General features: G+C 39.5%; 3 pseudogenes; 2 read left to right on the top strand and 1 right to left on the bottom strand.

Moving 5' to 3' along the window:
* The first annotated feature begins 5738 nt into the window (after nt 1–5738).
* Nucleotides 5739–6820, top strand: LOC121455622 (annotated as a pseudogene).
* Nucleotides 6821–12130: 5310 nt separating this feature from the next.
* On the top strand, nt 12131–13044 carry LOC121463229 (annotated as a pseudogene).
* A 10885-nt stretch (nt 13045–23929) lies between these two features.
* LOC121463481 lies at nt 23930–25355 on the bottom strand (annotated as a pseudogene).
* Between the last annotated feature and the right edge of the window lie 983 nt (nt 25356–26338).

Raw genomic sequence — 26338 nt, 5'->3', positions numbered from 1 at the left:
CAGAGAGCCTGAATAGGACTGACCTAGGCCCTCTGCATCTGTGTGACAATTCTGTATTTTGGTGTCTTAGTAAGGCTTCTAACAGCAGGACTCCCCCTGGTAACTTGATGGATTCCCTGGCCCTGGCAGGGGAGGAGCTCAGACCTGTCTCAACTTGATGGCCATGCTTTGTGCAAGCCCATAGGAGCCCTGTCCCTTTCTGAATGGAGATGGAGGAGGAGTGGATGGGGAGGGAGGTAGATGAAAAAGGAAGGGGACAGGAGGAGAGGGGGGAAGGAAATTTCTTGGTATGTAAAATACATTTTAAAATGTTATTTAAATAAAAGAAAAAAAGAAAAGAGCACAGGCTTCTTTATGATGGAATAAGGGTGAGAAAATCTAAGAATAAAAGATAAATTAGGAACCACTGATGGATTTTAAAATCCAAGAGCACATACACATTGTTAGGTGAAAAGAAAAATTGAAAGAGAAGCAGTTAGGAAAAACTTGTATTAATCTGTTTCAGTCATTTTTGGAAAATAATCTTGGATAGAACACAAATGTGGGAGAAGTTGTACAAATGGTCAACTGCTGCTCAGGAGGAACAGAGATACAAAAGCAGGTACATTGTGGATTCTGAATGTTGAATTTGCAGAAGAAAGGTTGCCCATAAAGGGAAGCTGGCATCAGAGGGTGCTGCTTCTGATGGGGACACAAAGTGGACTAACACAAAACAGTGTCACCTTACACAGAACAGAGAGGAGCTAGCTAAACAGGTCATCAGAGAAAGCAGGAGACATTGACAAAGTAGGAGGCAGGGAGGCAAAAACAATTGATGCAGTCATTCTTTCCAAGTAAAGTCAAGGACAAAACAAGGCCCAATGAGTGCCCAAATTGACCCGGTAAGGGTACATAAGGCGAGGTTACAGGATAAAATGGCTGAAGACTCAAAGAGACAGAGAGACCAGAGAGGACCAGACAGGAAAGCTGAAATTTTAGATACGAAAATCAAGCTGGGTTTCACTTTCTTTCGGGCCTGGAAGAAAGTGCCCCATTAGAACCTAAGTGAGAAGCAATATTGCACATGGCTTTGAGGAGACCAAAGACTGTAAAACACCCATAAGAACAAGTTCTGTCAGACTGCAGAGTGCCCAGCACTGAGTGGAACCAGGCCACATGTCTGTGTGACTTTCTCCTGCAGTGTTTGGCAGCCTGGGACTGGGAGGCAAGAAGGCAGATGACTGTACTTACCCATTCTTGGGAATTAGAATGGCAGCTCTTGGGCAAGAGAGTGTGACAATCTAATAAAATGACTGACCCTAACGTCAAGGCTGCTTAGGCAAGCAAATGAAGCCCGAAGAGAAACTGACGATCTGCGACAGTGGTGTGCTATCAAGGGATGGGAAGTAATAATGAGACGGAGAACCAGATTTCATTAGCAGTGGAGACATGTGAGACTTCTAATGACAGGCATTTGTGTGCAGAGTCTGTTGCAGTTTGTATTGGAACTGGACGGGAAAAGTCACAATGTGATAATTCTAGAATTAAAGATTTGGGGTATGGTTGATCTCATCCAAAGCCACATAATAAATGCCTTCAATTTAATAATATGAATAGTAGCACACAGTGTAAGCTTTGACTAACTAAATAGTCAAAAAGATTCAAGTGTCCATCTGTCTTTACCTTTTGATTGATTATAGGAGAACTAAGCCGTATGAGCTATAATTAGTCTTATTTTTTCTTTTTTTATTTTATTGAGCTATATATTTTTCTGTTTCCCCCCTTTCCTGTCCCCTCCCCTGCTAACTGCTGAACTTGCTAAAGGTGAGATGATCCTTTGGGGTTCCTGCTTCATGAAAGAGTCTGCTAGATATTCTGCAGGATACAGAAGAAAAAAAAAAAGGGACAAAGAAACTGCCAATATAGGTGAAACTGTCTTTGAGTTTTCCTGCTTCATGAAAAGTCTGCTGGATATTATGGGTTTGTAGACTGAAGATGGATGTCCCGATGGTACAGAAAAACTTTGGTTGACTTTCAAGGCAGTGAGCTATCTGTCAATTCTAGAGTTTTGGAAGTTGTTTACAATGCATCTCCTGTTTACTTAAGTAATATTATATACTTCTGGAGTCTTTGATGGAGTTGAAGAATTTATAGTGATAGTTATAGTTTTCCTGAGTTATGATAATAGATGAAGTAGATATAAATATTGTAACTAATTTTTGCTTGATACCTGTTATATGTAATTTTACTATGTTAAAGTTATAACCTTCCTTTTTATTTAAACAGAAAATGGGAGGTGATGTGGGAGTCCCTTCTATGTGTTGTAATTGCCATTAATGAATAAAGAAACTGCCTTGGCCTGCTGATAGCACAGAACTTAGGTAGGCAGGGAGGAATGGACTGAATGGGGAGAAAGAAGGATGGAGTCAGAGAGACGCCATGGAGCCGCTGGAGTCAGACATGCTGAGTCTTTGCCGGTAGACCACAACATCGTGGTAATAAACAGATTAATATAAATGGGTTAAATTAAGATGTAAGAGTTAGCCAATTAGAAGTTAGAGCTAATGGGCCAAGCAGAGATTTAATTAATACAGTATCTGTGAGATTATTTAGGGATGGGAGGCTGGGATGTACAGGTGGCCTGCTGCTACTCTCTGTTGTAACTACCACCAATTTGTAAAGACCTTTTCTTCCATGAACAAGGTTCATGACCAACAGTAGCTAACTGACATAAAGACCGATGTTTAGAAATCATTTGACATACATACCATAGTTATTTAACCAAACAATAGAAGTTAACTCTTGGCTAGGATCTATGACAGCTGTATACATGTTTATTTTTTATATATTCTCTCTTGGTTCACAGTACAAAGCTCAGGCTCCCTTATTGCATTTCATGTAATGGTTGTAGAAACAAGTGCAGTCTTCACTCATAAATATCTAACATAAAACCAATAGCCTCTCCTGTGATATTTTTGCTCTCCTTGACCAAGAGAATAAAACCAGCCCTAAACATGCTCATTTGTGGAGTATACTCATGAGTGAGTATATATAAGATTATACTTTAAAGAAAAACCATATTAGGCACATGGAGTAAAAATCTTGCTTAGCTCAAAGTCATGAAGAACATCTATAAAATATTTCAGTAAGGTACTGAATTCCCCTGAGTGAGCATATCTTGGACCAAGAAAACATACTTTCAAGGTACAGTCTTAACAAAGAAGCATGCTCCCGAAGTGCTTGCCTTGCTTAGGTAATAATACTATAAATAAGCTAAAAGGAAGCCTGGTCATATATTCTTACTCTAGCTAAGCTCATCATCATGATTGTGAGGTAATCAGAAAGGACAGGCTTTACACTAAGAAAAGAATAGTTCTGAACTCAAGACCAATGGATGCAATGGCCTTAAGCATGTTATTTTACCATTCTTACTTAAGAAATCTTTATAAGAAAAATATCGTCCTCTTGAAGGCAGTGTCCTGTATCTCTTCAAAAAAGACCGATGGTCACAGAACTTCTACCTGGAAACATGCTTTAAATATGGCAAAACCAGCTATGAAGCAAGAAACTGCTTAATCTTTAAACCAAGGGCAGGACCCTGTCAAAACTCCACAACAGTATATTGGAGGATCCATTGCTCTGTTTTGTTAAGTCAAGTAGGTCACTGGAATGTCTGTCAGATCTTCTGAACTCAACATCTAAAGACAGTTACTGCTTCTGGATCTTTGGTCCCACAATAACCACGGAGAAATTTGGGACTTCCTAGGTAGCTGGAAATCTGTCTCGCTTATGCTTATCCTTCTCAGATCTGATGGCATTGGATGAGTAGGATACTGATAGCCTTACCAGTTTAGCAGCTTTCGCCTGACCCACACCCCTCAAGGCTACAACCAGCTTGGTAGCTCTTGGTTCATTAGTCGTTTCCTCTTAAGAGTACAGACAGATGTTCCTCATTCACAGGCTTTGTTGTAGGGGATAAACAGGTTTCAGATATAACTTCAGAGCTTTACAGTTTTAGCACTGAAAATGCAGTCCTGATGAACTGATAGGGCCATGACTACAAACAGTTTTCTGGAGTGCTTAACTTTCTGCTGATTTTACTGGTCCTAGCTTTAAAACACAGGTTAGGATAAGAGAGGGAATAGAACCCTATAGGTATGTTCAGTTTCATCCTCCTCCACTCACTCACTACCTCTCCTACCTAAAGTCAATGAATTTAGACTTAAATGTTTGTTTCATCTGTCTAAAATCATGCCCTAGGAAAAATGTTCATACCTTTTAATCCAAAGCCTTTTGCTTTGACAACAAGGTGTAAACCTATCCCAGTTGTTTTAAAGATACCTGCAGGTTCTTGGGACATGTTCTGCTACTGTATCAAGAAATCTGGTCTGCTGGAAACAGTCTCCAGAGCCCCTCTTTGACCCTACCTATTTTCAAGCACATTTTGTAGGTTCACTCCTCTTGCCACAGGGGACCCTCCAGATACATCAGCTCCAGCATCATCTTTGTGGATGCTAACCGGGCAAGTAATGGTATGTTGATCTCAACCACAAGCCCACTAATAAAGGTACCATTATCTGTTAACTTTTATTAACACCTTTAGAGGATGAATGTATTCACCACCTCTGTTGAAGTAGGAGATATGATGCCTCAAGTACTTCTGAAGAATACATCATCCATCTATTTGGCATGCTACCTCCCGCTCCCAAGCTCCTGGGACATCAGTGCTGGTACCACCTTTCCACACTAGAGCAGACACCTATCGAGCAACTGGGACCTAGTTTTCCAAACATGTCCCAATAAAGAGCACATCTACTCTCATGTCTCACTCTTTCAGCCTTGTCTCTTTTGTACAACCAGGGTACTTATCTGCTCCATTCTTTCTGCCAGTCTTCTTTCTTCCCATGGCTAGCCCAGTTCATAGGGCTGGGGATAATCTATTATTTCCTTACCAGCCTTTCTTCTTACCCTCCTTAAGGAACAGATGCCTAAGGTCTCTAGGATGACAATTAGCTGCTTTTCCACTCGTACCACCTGATAAGCCTGGGCCCACAGACTCCTATCTACCCCTTCCCCATGTTGTCCCATGCCTGCAGGAATTAGTCAGACTTGAATGTGTACACATATACCCAAGAACTCTGGGATGTTTATGTGGAAGCTCCACCCAGCCTCATTCCTCCCATTCCAGACCCCGCCCCCTCAGAAAGCCTATCAAGGGTCAATTCCTCCCCTGACAAGCACCGGACCACGCTTACAATACTTATGATGCAATAACCCACCTGCCTCGTGGTTACCCCTCGTGGTATTCTACTTCCTCACTGAGGCTACCCAGGAGCTGCTTTGTACATTAACCCTAGACTTTTAATTCAGCTTGATCTGATTTATTGCATCTACAGAGAGACTTAATATCGGGGTATGGAAACATTTCAAGTATAAATATGAAATTATTACATGAAGGTTTTTTTTAAAGATTTATTTATTTATTCTGCAGGCAGAGTACTGAGAATACTGTATACATAATAAATAAATAAATCTTTACATGAAGGTTTTTAAAACAATTGGATGTTATTTTAAGAAAAATGTATTATTTAATGTGTCTTTTTACAAAAATTACTAGATAGCTAATTTACAGTGTGTTTTCACCACAATTTCCAGGTATCTAGTTAAAAAATAGCAGGTTTGGAGGGAGAGAGGTTTAAGCCGTCCCTAGGTGAGCCCTCCTTCCGTCAGGCCCCCGGCCTGGGGTGCCCGCCTTCCCTATGGCTGGACACCTGGCTTCAGACTTCGCCTTCTCACCACCACCTAGTGGGGGTGATGGGTCGGGAGGGCTGGAGCCAGGCTTGGTAGACCCTCGGACTTGGATAAGCTTTTAAGGGCCTCCAGTTGAGCCTGGACTCAGGCCAGGGGTTGCTGGGCCAGGCTCAGAAGTGTTGGGGATCTCCCCTTGTCCCCCGCCGTATGAATTCTGTGGAGGGATGGCATACTGTGGACCTCAAGTTGGACTGGGCCTAGTGCCCCAAGTTGACCTGGAGACTTCGCAGCCTGAGGATCAGGCAGGAGAAGGAGCGGAGAGCAACTCGGAGGGGGCCTCCCCTGAGCCTGGCACTGTCTTCCCGGGTGCCGTGAAGTTGGAGGAGGTGGAACCAAGTCCCGAGGAGTCCCAGGACATGAAAGATCTGCAGAAGGAGTTAGAGCAGTTTGCCAAGGTGCTGAAGCAGAAGAGGATCACCTTGGGGTACACCCAGGCCGACGTGGAGCTCACCCTGGGTGTTCTCTTTGGAAAGGTGTTCAGCCAGACCACCATCTGCTGCTTTGAAGCTCTGCAGCTCAGCTTCAAGAACATGTGCAAGCTGCGCCCCCTGCTGGAGAAGTGGGTAGAGGAAGCCGACAACAACGAGAACCTTCATGAGCTATGCAAAGCGGAGACCCAGGTGCAGGCTCGAAAGAGAAAGCGGACGAGCATTGAGAACAGCGTGAGGGGGAACCTGGAGAGCATGTTTATGCAGTGCCCGAAGCCCACCCTTCAGCAGATAAGCATTATCGCCAAGCAGCTCGGCCTGGAGAAGGATGTGGTCCGAGTGTGGTTCTGTAACCGTCTCCAGAAGGGCAAACGACCAAGCCCTGATTATTCCCAACGAGAAGAGTATGAGGCTGCCGGGTACCCTTTCCGGGGGGAGGGGGATCTGTATCTTTTCCTCTACCCCCAGGGCCCCATTTTGGTGCCCCAAGCTATGGGAGCCCCCACTTTACCACACTCTACTCTCCAGTCACGTTTCCTGAGGGCGGGGCCTTTCCTACCGTTCCCGTAGCTGCTCTGGGCTCTCCCATGCATTCAAACTGAGGCGCCAGCCCTGCCTGGGAATGAGGTGAGCTGAGGCGAGGGGGAGAGAGGTAGATAGAACCTGGAGCCACCATAGCTTTGGGGTGAAGCTCCTTTACTGAGGAGGGGTCGCAAGCACAAAAAGGGTGGGGAAGATGAAGTTCAGCAATGCTGTTTTGATCGTGAGCCTGTCACTCATTTTGTTCTTAAATAATAAATAAAGCCTGGGACACAATGGATGGCAATAAAATAAAATAAAATAAAATAAAATTAGCAGGTTTGAAAGCTATAGAAGACTGGATTCCTGCTTAACTATGCTTTAGATATAATACCATGTGTTCTTGTTAACACTTAACTTTTTAAAGAAGAAAGAAGCATCAAATTATCACTCCGTGGATTTTAAAGTATTGTGATCGATCACCAGTAACCGCCTTGACAAAAGCGTCATGCAGTTCATAATACCTTCTGACAAGAACTCCAGAGAGGTTCAGAGGCACAACTAAAGAAGCCTATGAGTAGGAGAAAATCAAATTTTACACCCTGATCAGAGCAGCGTGACTCCAGAGGGAGAAAATAAACATGATGCATGTGAAACATAGTAAGATGGGAGGACTGTCTCTTGGATGAGATATGCTGTAATATGCCCCAGAAGCCCCTCTGACTAATGTAGTTACTTGCAGACCTTCACTGCTAAGATACCTGTTTTATGCCTTCCAACCCAGAAACCTTTTCTTTTCTTTCCCTTTCTCAGCACAATGGACCAAAGCCTAAGCTGCATGCCCTGAAACCCTAGACATTCTTTCTGAATACATCCCATTTCCCATTAGATTGTTTACAGAATTCTTTTACTAAACCTGAGAGTGTTCTTGATTATAACTTAAAAAGCCTAATTTCCCCTATTTATTCTTTCTACAAGGAGCTGGGGGTTATCTCTAGCTTGTCTACTCTATTCGCTTGTTTTGGGTTTTGTTTGTTTCATTTTTCTTTTCCATATTTTGATGTGATCTAACTCAAGTATCTGAGTAATGTTTATTTTATCTAAGAAGACCTGAAAAATGAAAACATCTGTTTCCAATGATTTGGGTTTGTAAAACAAATGGAGAGGTTATTTTCTTAAAGTGAGATTCAGAGTTCTGTATTCATACTAATCCTCAGAGAAATTGTTAATAATTCTGTAATCTTGAAATGTATCTTCTGTAGACCACAGAATAGACTTTAAGTTTTATCACTCAAAACTTCCCTCCCTGATAATATTTAACAACTACTTTCCAAATTCATCATGTGAGCTACAATTTCTCCACATCCCCCATCCAAGGTAGTAAGGCTAATTTAAGGCCATACATTGAAGCAAGGATTCATGATTCAAATTCTCTTGTACCAATAATATTTTCTCCTTTTTTTGGTCCTAATATTGTCTTACTACTCATTCATACATTTGTATTTTTTCTACTCTGGCAACTTTAATGCAAAATTTTGTCCTAACTCCTTTCTTGTTAGTGAATTCAAGGATGATTCATTTAATATTGCTATAGTCTAAACAGTGTAAATTAGATGTATTATAGTCTCTGGAATGGTTTTGACTAGCTGCAGAGGGGAAATATCAGATGATAATGCTACAAACAACATCAATGTTCTGTAACAGTATGTGCTAATACAGTCCCTCAGGAGGGCAGAAAAATATTTTTTTCAAGAATCCTGTGGGTTGGCTGCTATTAAAAGGTGTTGGGCAGGTGAGACTTAAGTAGCTGGTCCTATAACAGGAGAGAGAGATTATTTCCACATTGTGAATCCAGACATACATTACTACAGATTTGGTAAATATGCATATTTTAATATGTTTCAATACACTGTGTGAATATATGTTTACTTCACTATGCTTTGGAAAAGAAACATTAACTTTAAAAGAACAGTATACTTTTAAAAATTATTGTTATCATAAATATGAAGTCCTGTCTTTGGAATGAAGCAAATCTCTAAAGTCAATAAATACCACATAAGAAATGGATATGTGAAAGTTAATCATTATTGTGTGGGAAGAATAGGATACATCTGATATATTAAAATTTAAGATTGTTTCTTGACCTGCTAAAGTATAGAAACATTCCCAAATGTTTTTGTGGAACATGACTGGATGAGATTAGATTGACCAAGAACTATTCATGTTCACAAAAAAAAAAAAAAGCCCAGAAGATTGTACCTCTAACTAAAATTTGGAGAAAAAGTTTGATATGGAGTAATGGACAGCACTCTGGGAGCAGCAGCTTTGTGATGAGCAAGTACAATACTTGAGCAGAGTACTGTATATCATAGCATAGTATAAATATTCTTTACATGCTTCTAAAGTGATATTATAATAGATATACACCTGAAATTTACTTTAAGAAGTTGACTAACATCTTAAATTCAGATAAACTTCAGACAAACCAAAACAATAAGGACACATTTTACATATACAATTAATAATAATAATAAGTAATAATAATATAGGTGTAATAATAATAATGTATAGAGGTGTTCCTGAAATCTCACTGAGAAACTGCTTTTATATGAATATCAGGTATCACCTTTTCAATCCAAAGTCCTTCACAATGTACCTGCTACCTGTCTAGTAAAACTAAAAAAAAAAAAACTGCATAGTAATTTCTGACAATTGCGGGAACTAGATGCAGAAAGTCTACTTTAAATGTATTTAATTTGTGTGTTTCTGTATCTCTGCCCAGGTATTTCCCAGTGCTCATTTTTGATGATACAGCATGAATCATGGGATTAAGTAACATAGCTTGAGAGGTTTGAGAAGGGTTTATTATGTAACTCTTTAATTTAAGCTCTAAAATGCTAAAGAAATTATGGCAGCTATTTAATATTCTCAGACTGTGCTAACTGATGCATAGAAATATATTTAGGAGTGAGAGTCTCTGAAAGACACAAAGACAGTGCCACTGAATTCAGGACAGGTGATAAGACAGCATCCTGGAAAAGCAGATTCTTCCTAGTACAGTTTCTTTAAAGCAGTATAGATCCATGGAAGGAGCCAACAGACACTAATTTCCACCCTTCTGCATTTGCTGCCTTTTCTGGTTTGCTGTTATTTCAGATCTTATCCATCACATCCAATACCTACATACTCTGGGTTTACTATATTTTAACCAGTGTTGCCAGTCTAAAGTTGTTTGATCTTATTTGAAAAGTTTAGGTTGAGTACAGTTGTTTCTAGAAATTATGCTGTATTGTGCTGCTGTTTGTCTTGAGGACATTGAGGTACATTTTAATGACTAATAACCTGAAAAATTGAATTTTTTGCTACCTTTGGGGAGAAATGGGGACAGATATTATTTATAGGCATAAAAACCAAAATATAAATAAAAATAACAATAATAAATAAAACTCCAAATTAAAACAAAACATGAACAAATCCAAAGATTAAAGAAATAAATAAGCATACAAACAATAAACTCATAGTACAGTCAAAGGTGAATATTGTTTTTAACATTATCCTTGCATGCTTCAAAGGTCAAGTACTGCTGTCTCAGTGTTTTATGTTAAAACAGCCATTCTTCCGGAAGACAGCATCTCATACTATGCTAAGACGTACAGCACACGGGCCCTTCCATTCCAAGTCATTTAGGAAACTCATTAAGATATTTTATAAATCTCAGTTTTGTTGGTTCTGCTTGGGTTTTTGTCTTGGGTTCATAAATTTTGAGTGAATTTGTTATCTTCTCTACATGATTAATAAAATCATCAATACATTAGCTTTGTGAATGTCTTCATAATGTGAATGACATTAACAATATTAGATAATTATCATTGCATTCAAATTTTAATAGAGACTATTTCACTTGAAACACCACGAACCTTCTACATTGCAAAAGACACTGAATTTATCTCTGAGAGTATTGCTGAAGATGCATAGATTTCCACAAAAGAAGCTATGTGAAAGGTATGCATAATTATATTTTTCCAATAATGCATAATTTTATGAAATAGTAATAAATAAATTCTAAAGAAGTAACTTTAAAAACAAACTACAAGTAGAATGTGGATATGAGAAATATATTTTTCTTAAAATATTTCCTCATACCACATAGAAAATTAATTTCTTTATTGACTAGAAATGAATTATATTACATTTACTTTCTTATTCAAAAAATCTTGGAGTTCTTCTATTTAGAGAGATGCAAAACAATTTTTACCCATCAAATGTAATCATACTTGTCTTTATACATGTTTCTTGTTTGAAGCTTTAAATCTGTCATGGATGGATAAATGATTAAGCAAGATTGAACATTGTATAAATTAGTCACTAAATGCTTGATGAAGACTCACAATTATATTTATCTTATTCAAATATGAATCTATAATTTTTAGTTTATTTTTAAATATTTGCCTGAATGCATAAAGAAAATAACTTCAAGCCGGGCGGTGGTGGCACACGCCTTTAATCCCAGCACTTGGGAGGCAGAGGCATGTGGATCTCTGGGAGTTCGAGGCCAGCCTGGTCTACAGGAGCTAGTTCCAGGACAGGCACCAAAGCTAAAGAGAATCCCTGTCTCGAAAAACCAAAAAAAAAAAAAATAATAATAACTTCATTGTAGAAACTGACAATATATAGGTTGATGATAAACAAACCAAAAGCTATATAGTCAATGAAACTGTAAAATCATTAGATTTTTAGGAGTGAGTTTTTCTTCATAATTTCGTCTTGAATGACCACCTCATGTCCTCAGGTTCATTTTTCATTTTATACAAAAATTTTAAGTAGGAAGGCTTTAGTCATGATTTTGAAATTCAGATATCAACATTTGCTTCCCTGTGGTTTGAGTTCTTGCCAGAGATCAACCATAAATTTTGTTATGCTTTTATCATTAACACCCCAAAGTGAGTAGCTTGACTATATATATATATATATATATATATATATATTTTAAATATTGGACTAGAATTCTATTCAAAATAAGAAAAATAGATTAAAAATCATACCTCATCAGAAGTTTTGCCCATGATCAATTAGTTAAATAAAAAAGGAAAGTATATACTAGTTCATTTTATATTAATTGAAGTGCAAATTTAATCAGAACCATGCTAAAATCAGTGAGTTTATATATGGATAGTATTGTGGAAAAAGTGTTAATTTCATGAGCTTCTGTGACACTAATAAAGATCTTGAAACTGAATACAGAGATTGGGAATAGCAATTTAATAATCAAGAAGCAGAATATATAATTATAGGAAAGAAATACGTTTATTTTAACTATGTCATACTACTTGTTAAAATTAGTTTATCTTTTGCAGATGACACATTTTGTACACTTTACTTCTCATTCATGAGCCATGCAGCTGAGTATCAATGTTACCAATTTTCTTCTCCTTGGCTTAACAAGGGACCCCAGAAGGAAGAACATAGTGCTTGCCATTTTCCTGTTCTTTTATATGGGGACATTAGTGGGTAACTTGCTGATCATTGCTACCATCAAGACAAGTCAGGCACTTGGGAGTCCCATGTACTACTTCCTGTTCTACTTATCCTTGTCTGACACCTGCTTCTCTACAACTATAGCTTCTAGAACCATTGTGGATTTACTCAGAAAGGAGGCCTCTATCTCTTTCAGTGAGTGCTTAATCCAAGTCTTTGTATTACATTTATTTGGCACCCAGGAGGTCTTTATTCTCATCCTCATAGCTGTTGACCGCCATCTGTAAGCCTCTGCACTATATGAACATCATGAGCCGCCAGGTCTGTGGGATGCTGGTGGCCATAGTCTGTGTGGGATCATGTGTTCATTCTTTAGTGCAGATATTTCTGGCTTTGAGTTTACCCTTTTGTGGTCCCAAAGAGATTGACCACTATTTCTGTGACTTACAACCACTGTTGAAACTTGCCTGTTCAGACACCTATGTGATCAACCTTCTCTTTGTGGCCAATAGTGGGATCCTTTGCACTGTGAGTTTTCTCATGGTCTCATATGTAATCATCCTTTATTCCTTGAGAAACCACAGTGCTGAAGGGAGGAAAAAAAGCCCTCTTTACTTGTATCTCCCACATCATTGTAGTCATCTTGTTTTGTGTGCCTTGCATATTTATATACACATGTCCTGCATCCACCTTTCCCATGGACAAGATGATATCAGTGTTTTATACAATTTGTACACCATTTCTCAACCCTCTGATTTACACACTGAGGAATGCAGAAGTGAAAAATGCCATGAGGAAGCTCTGTAGCAGAAAAGTCTCGTGTGATATATAAGGAATCAATTTATTTATCTTAATAAAAAAAATCTTATCTTTCAATTACATGATTAGAATAGCAGTGTCCTGGGAGTGGTGATTTGGTTCCTTCTAGAGAATGGGATAATGGATAAATCCTGAAGTGAATACCAAGATGTTTTGTAAAAGAAGACATAGGAAGAAGAAGTGAATATTTATCTCATTCATGTTTTAATAAATGTTCATTGCTAGTAGGCCCATGTTAAGGGGAAACAACTTAGATTCAGAGCCTGTAATGTTTATCCTCTTTCAAATGACTTCCTTTATTATAGATGATATGTTTTCTCATGACTTTTCCATTAATATAACCTTCATTCAAAGGAATGTATTATATTCATAAATTTGTAGATGTTTTCTTATAAGGTGCAGTCATTGTGTGTTATTTTTGAGTGTTTGTGTGTATGTGTATTAGCATGAGTGAGCATGTTCTTCCTTGTCACATACTCCTTATTCTTTTTCTGAAACTTTTTTTTTTGGTTCTTTGTGAATTTCACATCATGCATCTCATTCTCTCATTCCTTTCCTTGCTGCTACCCTCTGCCTTTCAACCTCCCCCCAAAAGCAAAATTTAAAATGTCAATAAAATATATTTGTATTTTGTGGGGAGGGAATATATATATATATATATATATATATATATATATATATATATATGCTTGGTATGGAAAGGAAGCTATGGTGTTGTTGCCTCCTGAATCACACAGTATACCCTTTAGTTAATACACCTTTACTTGTAAGTGTTCACTGCATTGAGTCATTGATCTGGATCAAAGCCTCTGACTTTGGCTATGCTGTTGAGAGTCAGCTCTCACTGGGCCTCTTCTTGGATATCCTTTTGTTGCCTTGTGTCTTAGTGAGCATGTTGCTTTGGATCTGCAGATCTGCCCCCATGTTCTAGAAGTTTTTAGTTGAGATAGTTGTTGGGGTAGGTTACCTATTAGTCCTTGTTCTAGGCCTGCATAGTAGCTGGGTTGGTCATCTTGCCAGCTTCCCTTCATTGTCAGCATCCAGATGAGCTCTCCAGCACTGCCCTGCCTAGCTCACCCAATGAAACAGAGAGCAAGGAGCAGTACCATTTTTCCTGCTCTCACAGCTTGAGTTCAGCTAACCTGTACTCACATCACCAGAGCCAGCTCTACTGTTTTGCCCAGATGAACTACAGGGCAAACTCTCTTATTACTGTACTTTCTGAGGAGCAGAGACAGCTCTTCTGTTCTCATGCCTCTGAGGTCAACTCTCCTGCCTGTCATAGGCACCAAGTGAAGAGGGGTGTTGTGGAATTTTCCTTTATACTGTGTAAAGATGTGTCACTGATTGCTTTAATAAAGACCTGTATGGTCAATAGATAGGCAGAAAGAGGTTAGGTATGACTTCTTGGGACAGAAAGGTCTTGAGGAAGAATAGTGAAGAGACTACCAGATGTAGAGGAAACAGGATTTGGAAGACGAGAAAGGTAAAAACTATGAGCTTTGTGACTGGATATAGATTAATAGAAATGGGTTAACTTAAGTCCTAAGAACTTGTTAGAAACAAGCTGGAGCTACAGTTGAAGTTCAATTATAAGTCTCTGTGCCATGATTTGGGGCTAGTGGTACAATAAAGCCTGCAGCAGAGGGAGGAGCCTATTCCCATTCCCCTCATCACCCTGTGGCATACCAGGGAGGGTGGGGGCAGCTCTACTCCATTCATACCTTTATGCACAGCTCACCTGGGCCCCTGCCAGCAGGATCATTTCTAGTATTCTGACTAGGTGAGGTGCCATGCTTGCTCTTGCATGTGTTCCAGTTGGTGAGGTGCAGGGCAAGTTTTCCTATTCCTGTAGACCTGGGTCCAGCTATCTCATCTGCCACAGGAGTCATGGAGTGAGGGGAGGAAGGGCATTTTTTCTTCCCGCATGTTACCACATGCAGGATGACAGGGGAAGGGATTGTTTCAGTTCTCTCTCTTTTATAATCCCAGGATGCTCACCTGTGCCTCACCAACAAGCACAGCTCTATCTTGCCTAGCCCATAAAAATACCCGACCCTTTTATAATAAAGAGATTGTGCTTTGGAATCTCTCAGAGTCTGTGTCATTGCCTCCCTGTCTTCTAACTCCCTGCCCCTGGTCCCCTGCCCCGCCCCCGGAAACGGGAATTGCACAAGAGGCAGCACCAACAAGCCTTCAAAAACTACAAGGGAGTGAGATCATCCCTCCATTGCTCCCTCCACCATATGACAGACAAAAGATGAGGTTAGATCTCCCAAGTGTATTCGTGGTGCTGGATTACCTGTGCCTTTGTCAATGGGGTCAGCTCTACTATGCTGCCCAGGGTAGGTGCAAGGGTGCACTATTCTGAGTGCTACAGCCGGTGAGGGATCAACTCTCCCACTTTCAAGATCCTGGGACCAGCTTTTCTACCCTGCTGTAGGTGTTAAGGGATGAAGTGCAAGGAACAAGGAGGGTATCTCTTCTTCCCATATACCACAGCATGACAGACCAAGGGGCTAGCCAGCTCCTCCACTCTTGCATATTCAGGGACAGATTATGCGGATTCGCACTTGCAGGAACAGTTTTCCTGTGATGCCTGAGGGAGGTGCAGGGTTCTGCTCTCCCAAGTGTTGTAGTTAGCGGTAGGGTCACAGCCCTATCCTCACCGCATTCAGTGGTTTCAGGAGCCGTGAACATCAGTGTAGGTTCAGGCAGAGCCAAGGAACAAGACATAGCCCCAATGGCAGCACAGGATTATATGAGGCCCTGGCCCTAGGTGACAGCGTATGTTACTCAGGTTGGGATGGGTGCAAAGCAGCATAGCCCTTAGGCTTCAAGAAAACCACAGGTGGAGGCCGAAATCCTGGGAAACAGTGAGGTCCTTTGTGGCAACATGGGCCACAAATAACAACAATGACTCAGGCTGTTGTAGAACCACGAACACAGATATGGTCCTTGGCAACAGCCCAAACTGGATATGTCATTGTGGTCTTACTTGGCCTTGTCGGATTGATTGCTCAGATCAGCATGATCAAAGAAACAGCATCATCCCCAAACACCAGTATGTCCCCAGGTCCACTCAATCTTAGATGGTAATAGAAGCCATAGACATCAGCACAGATCCTTGCTGTGGTAGGGCCACAGATACATATAACGGTTACCTCTACAGTTTGGGACTAGATGACACCATGACGCTGCGTTACATTATAGGCCGCACAGTTCTGTATGGCTCTGTGTGGCATCTAGACCCTGTAAGATCGGCATGGTCTCAGGATTCAGCCTGGACTGCAGTCCTCAGTATGAAACTTAGTAGCAACAGACCCCCACATCTGCATTAGGGTCACGAACCAAGTAATGACCTTTGGAAGAAGCCCAGATCAAGACATCTGACCCTGAGTCGCAAGTTGGGCCTGTACTTCAGTTCATTCTTCTCTTCCTTCCACCTCTTCAGATCTGTCTCTCTCCTCAGCACGTGCAGTATTCTGCACCCCCCTCCCATTTTGCCACTCTGTACTTACCATAAAGGTGCCCAGACTGCCTGGTGTGATAGGTGCTGGGCAGGCTCCTGGGTGGAATTCTTTCTGTCCCAAGTCTAGAGACCGGGGGCAGAGCTGAGCTTATCCTCCAGAGTCTGCCAGGTGGCTCTAAAGTGAAATTCTGTCTGCCCTGAGTCTTATTTTTTTTAAAGATTTATTTTTTATTAAGTATACAGTGGTCTGCCTGCATATGTCCCTGCAGGCCAGAAGAGGGCAGTATATTTCATTACAGATGGTTGTGAGCCACCGTGTGGTTCCTGGGAATTGAACTCAGGACCTTTGGAAGTGCAGCCAGTGCTCTTAACCTCTGAGACATCTCCCCAGCCCCCTGACTCTTATTCTTAATAATTAAACCAGGAAACGTCTTTAATCTTAATTGACATTGTGATTGTTACTATGATTAGATTATATACATTAGTATATATAGCTGTCTGTCTGTTTCTCTCTCTATATATATGTATATAGAGATGTATATATACATATACATTCACACATACATATGTGCAGCTTAGAGTTTATACTCCCAGTGTCACACATCACCTTGGCAGAGGCTCTACAGAATGTATCCTAATGTAGTTGTAAGTTTTCTCTGTCTTGCTTGATTCTGCCAGACAGGTTTCTTTTCTGCCCGTAACTGCTTATTAATAAACACTGAGAGGTAAATATTAAATATAATGGTTTGGCCAATTGCAGGCATTTTTGATTAGCTCTCATGCTCTGGCATCTTTTTCCTTTGGCAGCTACATGGTGTTTTCTTATTGGACAGCTGACTCACATTCCTCTTGACACCGCCCTCGTTTGTCTGTATATCTGTTTGGATTTCCTGCTTAGCTATACTCTATTTTGCCATAGGCCAAAGAGCTTTAATTATTAACCAATGGGAACAACATATATTCACAACATACAGAAGAACATCCTACCTCCCCCCCCCCATTTTCTGTCAAATTAAAAAGGAAGGTGAAAATTCAAGCTCATGCTCAAGACACCAAAGATAGAGTTGCTTCTACTGCTATGCCTTCCCTGCCATGTTGAACTGAAGGGTCTCTGAAACCATGAGCAAAAATTACCTTTTGCTTCTTAAAGATTCTTCTGTCAATATCCTGTCACATTAACAACAAAAATTATTAATATAATCTGCACATGTTCCTAATCCAGATATAATTTTTTATGTAGAGGATAATTTAATTGTGTAAGAAATTGTGGTAGGAGACTGAAATAAAAACAGTTCAATCTAATCACATTGTTTACTATTTTTTATCCTCAACAACACAGAAATAGTTTTATCACAGATATGAATTCTTTTATAGTTCCCTGTATTACTAGGATAGAGTAGCTGGAGCAGATATAAAAGTATTTGAAATAAAGTATAGTGCAACCATGTGGATAGTGATTGTAACTTTTGTTTCTGTATATCAGCAAGTTGTCCGTCATTTATATTCCTTATGTACTCATGAAGACCATATACAAAAAGGGTCTACAAAGGCTTCATGTCATTCATCATCAAGACTACCAGGATTCAGATCTCAGAGTTTTCAATAAGAAGACATGAAGTATGCTGTGCATGTAGCCATTGTAAGAGACACTGACTTTGCTGATAACTCTTTACATCACCATCTTGTTCACTCTAAGGATGTGCATCAGAGGTCTTCCTCAAATCCCTCCTTACCTGTAATTCACACATCACTTTCATTTATGTTCTTCTAAACTATCATTTTCATTTATGTGCTTATGTTTATTTCTGCCTGTGATGACAAAGCACTTGCTTTTTCTTATATCATGATTGTCTCTGCTAGAGACAATTTTGGGAATAGAGGCATTATGAATGTCATGTAACATGGGTGTTGCCAAAACAAAATGTTGTAGTTCTTTGCTGTATCTTGGTCTATCTGTTGAATCAATATCTACCTTTCATGTGCTAGTACAGAAAATAGGTAAACTTCAAGTTGGAATGTTTAAGAGAGGAACTGGCTAGCTTGTGCCTTTGTATTACTTTATTGTTTGAGGCCCTGCATAAAAAAATGTGTACTAGAGGATCTTGAAGCACTGACACATCCGAATGTCTTCTCCTTTATATTCCTGTCCACAATCATCATAATGATGCTCTTACCAGAGCAAACTGTACAAAATATATAGCTCGACCTTGAACTTGTTTATTGACAGAGTTATTGGCCATGAAGAGAAATAGGTACTAGCTACTTTCATTTGAGGATTGCACTAAATTTTTTAAAAATGAAAAAATATGTGTGTTGCATATGATAATCCTGTCAAACAAACTATTTCTGAAAATGTAATTCTATGTAAATTCCACTCACTTATTAACATGGGAAAACACTGCATTTAATTATCAGTTCTCTAATTATGGTATATTACTTCAATTTAACATTTCAAATCAGGTGATGAATATCTCTATTCTTCAAGTTCATAAATAAGACTCTATAGCCCCATTTAAAAAGTCATCATGAGGCCACAAGTATATACTTGTTTTTCTTTTTTTTTGTTTTTTGTTTTTTTTTTACAAATATGGAGCATAGGAAGTCTTCAAGGTAGTGTAAAACTCAAAACTTAGGAAAATGTAAAAATAAAGAAATTGAAAATTTTTTATGTACAATTTGCTTTTCTCTACTGAAAACAGAGCATAGAAATCAATATTTTTCTGCACTGTTTTAGTTGTGTCAATATCTTCTTTACATAAACCTGCCCTATACTTTTAGAGTAAATAAGACCCTGTGGCAAAATAATTACATGCACACACATATGTACACACACACAATGACTGTGGAGATGGATAGCCTAATGTATTTGCTTTTAATATTTATTTTTATACTTTATGTATGTTGAACAACATATACATGTCAAATAAAAATAATTTTATCAATACTACAACAAAACTGGACAAGAAAAATGAAACAGTTGGAACTAACTTTTTCTGGAGTATAAGTGAACATAATCTTAGGATACTAATAGGCATTTCTTATATTTCTCCTTAGACGTTCAGTGCGGTAGGCAAGAACTCTGGGTTGGGTCCATTGCACTTCCAAACTGATGAGCTACTGCCCAGAGAGTGAGTAGGAGTTCCTCAGACATTCAAACATGATATTTCTGATGCTTATTGTCTGTACAACAGTCTACTCTTAAAGGAATATGGCTTGAAATCTCTTCAACTATCTCCATCTCTTTTACAAAGGATTCTATATTTAAAGGTCAAGAACCCACTTTCAAAAAGGATCCACGAGAGGGCAAAAATTTTAGTGAGAGTTTTTTTTTCAAAATCTAAAATACAGAGGTTGGTTCTGTTTAAAAAGGAGTTGGATATTTAGAAATATGACAAGAAGAATGATAAAATATATGGAAAGGAGGCAGGAAGATATAGTCAAGTGTCAAATTTTATTTACATGGGGGAAAGAAACTTTTGCTGGGATGATCTGACTCAGGAAAGTGAAGGTGAGCAGATATGACAAGGTTTCATTCTGATACACTGCCCATGAATTTGCTATGTAGCTGTGGTTGACTCTGAAATCCTGATCCTCACCCTGACAACCCCACTTGTGCTCACATACTCACCTCTTCAGTGCTAAGGTTTCAGGCATCTCCAGTAAACATACTGCTTAAAAAAAGAACATTTAACCACAAGAATGCAACATTCTTATTATTAGGCAATACAGGCTTCCCAAGGAGTAACGTTTATATTCAATTTTCTACGTAATTGGAACCTATGTATAGGGAGAAATAGATTTTAAGAAATACAACGAAACAATGGTAAAGACACATTTATACTCAACATTTGCCTTAATGAAATAAATCTGAGTTGTTAGAAATCTATGCCTGAAACGAGAAAGGGTAGAGTGGAATGATACAACTGAATTGAGAGATCATAAGATCAGTCTATCCAGTGTTCTAATAGTTGAATCAAAGGAAATGACTAATAATGAAAGAAAATGTTATTTACCAAAACCAATGATTAAAACTAAACTTTTGTTTTACCATATATTTTTACATTCTTTGCCGGTTGTATCACAGTTTCAATGCTATGAAGCTTAGTTCCCCTTGATTTCTGAAATCTGTCAAGAAGACATTAACTTGGATGTGATCCTTCACATGTATAGGATCATTTATGCAATATACATACAATGAGAGTGTAATAGGTAAATATAGCTTTCCCCCTTCATTTGTCAAGACAGGTTTTCTCTTTACAGCCCTGGTTATTCTGAAACTTGCTCTGTGCAATAAGAAGGCCTTGAACTAACAGAGATTCTCTTAGCTATTTGAATATCTAGAAACTTAAATACCAGATTTTTAAAACCTAAAAACATTGAATACTTTTAGCCCCTTTATCAACAATCAGGTGTTCATAGGTTTGTGGGATAAAATCTGGGTCTTCTACTCTATTCCATTGATCGACTTCTCTGTTTTTATGCCAATACCAAGCTGTTTTCAATACTGAGGCTCTGTAATAGAGTTTGAAGTCAGGGATGGTAATGCCTCCAGAAGTTCCTTTATTGTATAAGATTGTTTTGGCTATCCTGGGTTTTTTGTTTTTCCATGTAAAGTTGATCAATGTCCTCTCAAGATCTGTGAAGAATTTCGATGGGAAGAAAGAAAGCATCTTCAACAAATGGTGCTGGCAGAACTGGTTGTCAACCTGTAGAAGAATGAAAATAGACCCATATCTACCGCCATGCACAAAAATCAAGTCCAAATGGATTAAAGACCTCAATATCAGGCTGAATACACTGAACCTGATAGAAGAGAAAGTGGGAAGTACTCTACAACATATGGTCACAGGAGACCACTTCCTACACATATCCCCAGCAGCGCAGACATTAAGGACAACATTGAATAAATGGGACCTCCTGAAATTGAGAAGCTTCTGTAAAGCAGAGGACACTGTCACCAAGACAAAAAGGCAACCCACTGACTGGGAGAAGATCTTCACCAACCCTGCAACAGACAAAGGTCTGATCTCCAAAATATATAAAGAACTCAAGAAACTAGACTTAAAAATGCTAATTAACCCAATTAAAAAATGGGGCACTGAACTGAACAGAGAATTCTCAACAGAAGAAATTCAAATGGCCCCAAAAGACACTTAAGGTCATGCTCATCCTCCTTGGTGATCAGGGAAATGCAAATTAAAACAACTTTGAGATATCATCTTACACCTGTCAGAATGGCTAAAATCAAAAACACCAATGATAGCCTTTGCTGGAGAGGTTGTGGAGGAAGGGGCACACTCATCCATTGCTGGTGTGATGGAGGAAGGTCATTGGTTAAAAAAATAAAGAAACTGCTTGGCTGGCCCTCATAGGTTAGAACACAGGTGGGTGGAGAAAACAGAACAGAATGCTGGGAGGAAGAGGAAGTGAGCTCAGACTCGACAGCTCTCCTCTCGGGAGCAGACGCCTCAGCAGAGACACCATGCCCTGCTCCCGGGCAGACACATGTGATGAAGCTCTGACCCAGGATGGACGTAGGCTAGAATCTTCCAGTAAGACCGGTGCTCACAGATTATTAGAGATGGGTTGATCGGGATATCAGAATTAGCCAGTAAGGGTTAGAGCTAAAGGGCCAAGCAGTGTTTAAATGAAGCAATTTGTGTGTTGTTATTTCGGGGCATAAGCTAGCAGGTGGCCGGGGTGCTGGGGATGCAGCCCCGCCGCCCCTACTACTACACTGGTGGGAATGCAAACTGGTGCAACCACTTTGGAAATCAGTTGGTGATTTCTCAGGAAATTTGAGATCAACCTACCCCAAGATCCAGGAATACCACTCTTGGGAATATACCCAAGAGATGCCCTATCTTATGACAAAAGCATTTGTTCAACTATGTTCATAGCAGCATTATTTGTAATAGCCAGAACCTGGAAACAACCTAGATGCCCTTCATTGGAAGAATGGATGAAGAAAGTGTGGAATATATACATATTAGAGTACTACTAAGCGGTAAAATACAATGACTTCGCGAATTTTGCATGCAAATGGATGGAAATAGAAAACACTATCCTGAGTGAGGTAACCCAGTCCCAAAAAGATGAACATGGGATGTACTCACTCATAATTGGTTTCTAGCCATAAATAAAGGTCATTGAGCATATAATTTGTGATCCTAGAGAAGCTAAATAAGAAGGTGAAGCCAAAGAAAAACATATAGTCATCCGCCTGGATATGGAAAGTAGACAAGATTCCAGGGCAAAACCTGGGAACTTGGGGATGAGGTGGCATGGGGCTAAGGGGAAATGGGGTGAGAAATCTGAGAAGGGGAGAATGGGGGGAGCTTGTGGGAATGGGATGGTTGGGATAAAGGAAGGGTGGACACGGGAGCAGAGAAATATATATCCTAATTAAGGGAGCCATCTTAGGGTTGGCAAGAGACTGGACTCTAGAGGGGCTCGCAGGTGTCCTGGGAGATGTCCCCAGCTAGTACCTTGAGCAATTAACTGAGGAGAGGGAACCTGAAATGATCCTATCCTATAGCCATACTGATGAATATCTTGCATATCACCTTAGAACCTTCATCTGGTGATGGATCGAAATAGAGACAGAGACCCAAATTGGAGCACCGGACTGAGCTCTTAAGATCCAAATGAGGAGCAGAAGGAGGGAGAACATGAGCAAGGAAGTCAGGACCACGAGGGGTGCACCTACCCACTGTGACAGTGGAACTGATCTATTGGGAGCTCACCAAGGCCAGCGGGACTGGGACTGAATAAGCATGGGATGAAACCGGACTTTCTGAACATGGCAGACAATGAAGGCTGATGAGAAGCCAAGGACAATGGCACTACGTTTCGATCCTAATACGTGAACTGGCTTTGTGGGAGCCTAGCCTGTTTGGATGCTCACCTTCCTGGGCCAGGATAGAAGTGGGAGGACCTTGAACTTCCCGCAGGGCAGGGAATCTGGACTGCTCTTCATTCTCGAGAGGGAGGGGGAATGGAGTGGGAGGGAGGGGAGAGGGGAGGGGAGTGGGGGGAGGGGGCAATGTGTACGAGGAGGGGGAGGGAAATGGGAATTTTTTTGCAACAACTAAAATAAAATGAAATAAAATAAAAAAAAAACCTAAAAACAGTCTCAAGTATTTCATTGGATTCTCCCTTAAACAAAATAATTAGGAAGAGCAATTATTTTATGTGATCATTCTTATGACCGAGTAATACAATCTTTTTCATTCATATTTCCAAAAATTATCTGCACATAAAATATTATAGTATGGTCATGATTATTGTACCTTACGCCTGTGTAACACAGTGCCCCACCATTTCCCTCCTGAATCCAGTGAGGTTGCTATTGTTGTCTCACTAAGCAATGACATTATTCAAAGCTGAAGAACTTGAAGTTTGCCAACTTAATGATAACTTTCTGCTATTTCCCAGTCCTCTTCCAGGTGACTTTTCTAGCACAGAGCTTCCTCATTGCATTCTTTACTTCTGCATTTCTCAAAGTGTAAATCAGAGGGTTCAGAATGGGAGTGATAATGGTGTAAAACACAGCCACCATCTTATCCTCTGAGAGGGTAGTATCAGGCCTCATATATATAAAAGTACAGGGACCAAAAAAGATGATGACCACAGCAATGTGGGAACCACAGGTGGAGAGGGCTTTGCGTCTGCCTTCTGCTGAGTGCTTTCTCAGAGACACCAGAATAATGGTATATGAGATTAGTAAGATAACAAAACTTCCCAATTCGATGGTACCGCTATTGGCTGTCACAACCACACCTACAATGTAGGTGTCTGTGCAGGCAAGTTTCAGTACAGGGTAGACATCACAGAAGTAGTGATCAATCTCATTGGGTCCACAAAAGGGGAGCTGTACCATCAGAGCCACTTGGATAATGGAGTGTTAGAATCCACCCACCCACCCATGTTCCCAGCAGCATCTTATTGCATCTCTCCCTGTCCATAATAGTCATGTAGTGGAGGGGTTTACAGATGGCCACATATCGATCATAGGCCATGACAGTAAGGATGAAGATCTCAGTGCAACCAAAGAAGTGAACTCCCAAAAGTTGTAACATGCACCCCACACAGGAGATAGTTTTCTTTTTCTTCACCAGCAGGTCAGCAATCATCTTGGGCGCTGTGACTGAGGAGTAGCAAATGTCCACAAAAGATAGAAAGCTGAGGAAAAAGTACATGGGGGACTTGAAAAGATTGCCACTGAAAACTGTGACCATAATGAGGAGATTTCCCAGCACTATAACCATGTAAAAGAAGGAAAACACCACAAAGCATACTTCTTCAATCTCTGGACTCTGAGAAAGGCCCCAGAAAATAAATTCACTGACATTGTTTACTCCTTCTATGGAATAAGTTCTTGAGGGCAAAATCCCAAAAAGACTTTAAATTACCTGAAAGAGAAATGAAAAAAAAAATCATCAACACTCATTCTTATTTTATAACAAATGAAAAATTATGATGACTAGAGGTGGAAGGGGAGCACTTAGGACTTCCATACTCTGAAATCAGGTTAAATGCATCTGTTCAGATCAACTTACCTCAGTAATATGTCCCAGTGTTCTTTTTAATTAAGATGAGAAGTAAAGGCCTAAGACATAAGGCTGATTCTCACAGTCTCACATTATACCTGAAGAATTTGCTTCTCTACATTTCAAAGATTATATTTCAGCTTCTAAATGTACTTGGATCTTATTTTGTATGAGATATATATTAAATTTCAAACACAATAATGTCTGAAATATCAACAAATGCTTGCAGCATTGTTTATACAGAATTAAGAATGTTTTCTCATATTTACCCTGCTTCATACTCTCCTACCTGGGTATCATATCTACTCAAAAATTACAAGTAGCAAGCCACAATGACTTCTGCAGGCTTCCATTCCCCTAAAAATTGGATCATCTTGAAGTGACACTATGGTCTCTCACCTGACCTCATGAATTGAAGATCAATATGTAGTATTGTAGAAAGAAACTTAATTTAGGCACACTTGATTCTAAAATGATCCCACTATAAGCCAGATGAATCATTTAACTTTATAAGACTTCCCTCACATCATTTGTCATATAAAGTTTTGTCATTATTGTTTGTCATAAAATGTCACTTCTACAATGAAATTAAATCAGTCCATGAGCATAAAATCAAAACAAAATGCTGAAGAAGAAAGAAAGATAAGAGTATATGCATGAATATGATAAAAATTGATGATAATAGAAGAATCTGCTGTAGATGAAGCCAGCTCTGGTGTTTAATCAAGAAGGAAGCAATGTCCCAGGTAATTTCTTCAGCTGTAGCTAGGCACATTCCAGAATTTCTCTGCAGTTTCCTTGATGTGATATTTAAATACATACATGAAGCAAAGAGAAAAATAAAAGTAAAAACAGAAGATGAAGTACTCTGCATTTATCATTAGCTTTTAATCCTATATCCTCCTATTTCCTGTATCATGTTGCATAACACCATGTCAGGCCATGTGGACAACTTTGAATTCAATATTTCTGGAAGAGGTTATCAATCAATTCAACTGAAATGAGTATAAGGAGAAGACAATTTTTAATTTTATTAGTGATAGCCTTAGTAGTAAAATCGCAGACATTCTAATGGGAGTCATTCATAAGGGAAATCTCATGTGAATAAGTTTGGATTAATAGAGATTTCAGGATCTTTTCCCAAATCAACACATAGATATAAATGTCTGTGGTGATAAGCTGCCATTTGGGAATGTATCCTTCAAGATCCATTGTGCTTAATTCTTTTAGTCACAGAATTATGTAATTTCAGTTGTCTGTTGCAGAAGGAGCAGGCCAACCAT

Source organism: Microtus oregoni, unplaced genomic scaffold (genome assembly GCF_018167655.1).
Source record: "Microtus oregoni isolate MIOR12 unplaced genomic scaffold, Mior012 000001F_ref0000356, whole genome shotgun sequence".
NCBI lineage: Eukaryota > Metazoa > Chordata > Mammalia > Rodentia > Cricetidae > Microtus > Microtus oregoni.
Note: the sequence above shows the minus strand (reverse complement) of the source record. Positions and strands in the feature narration are given on the sequence as shown.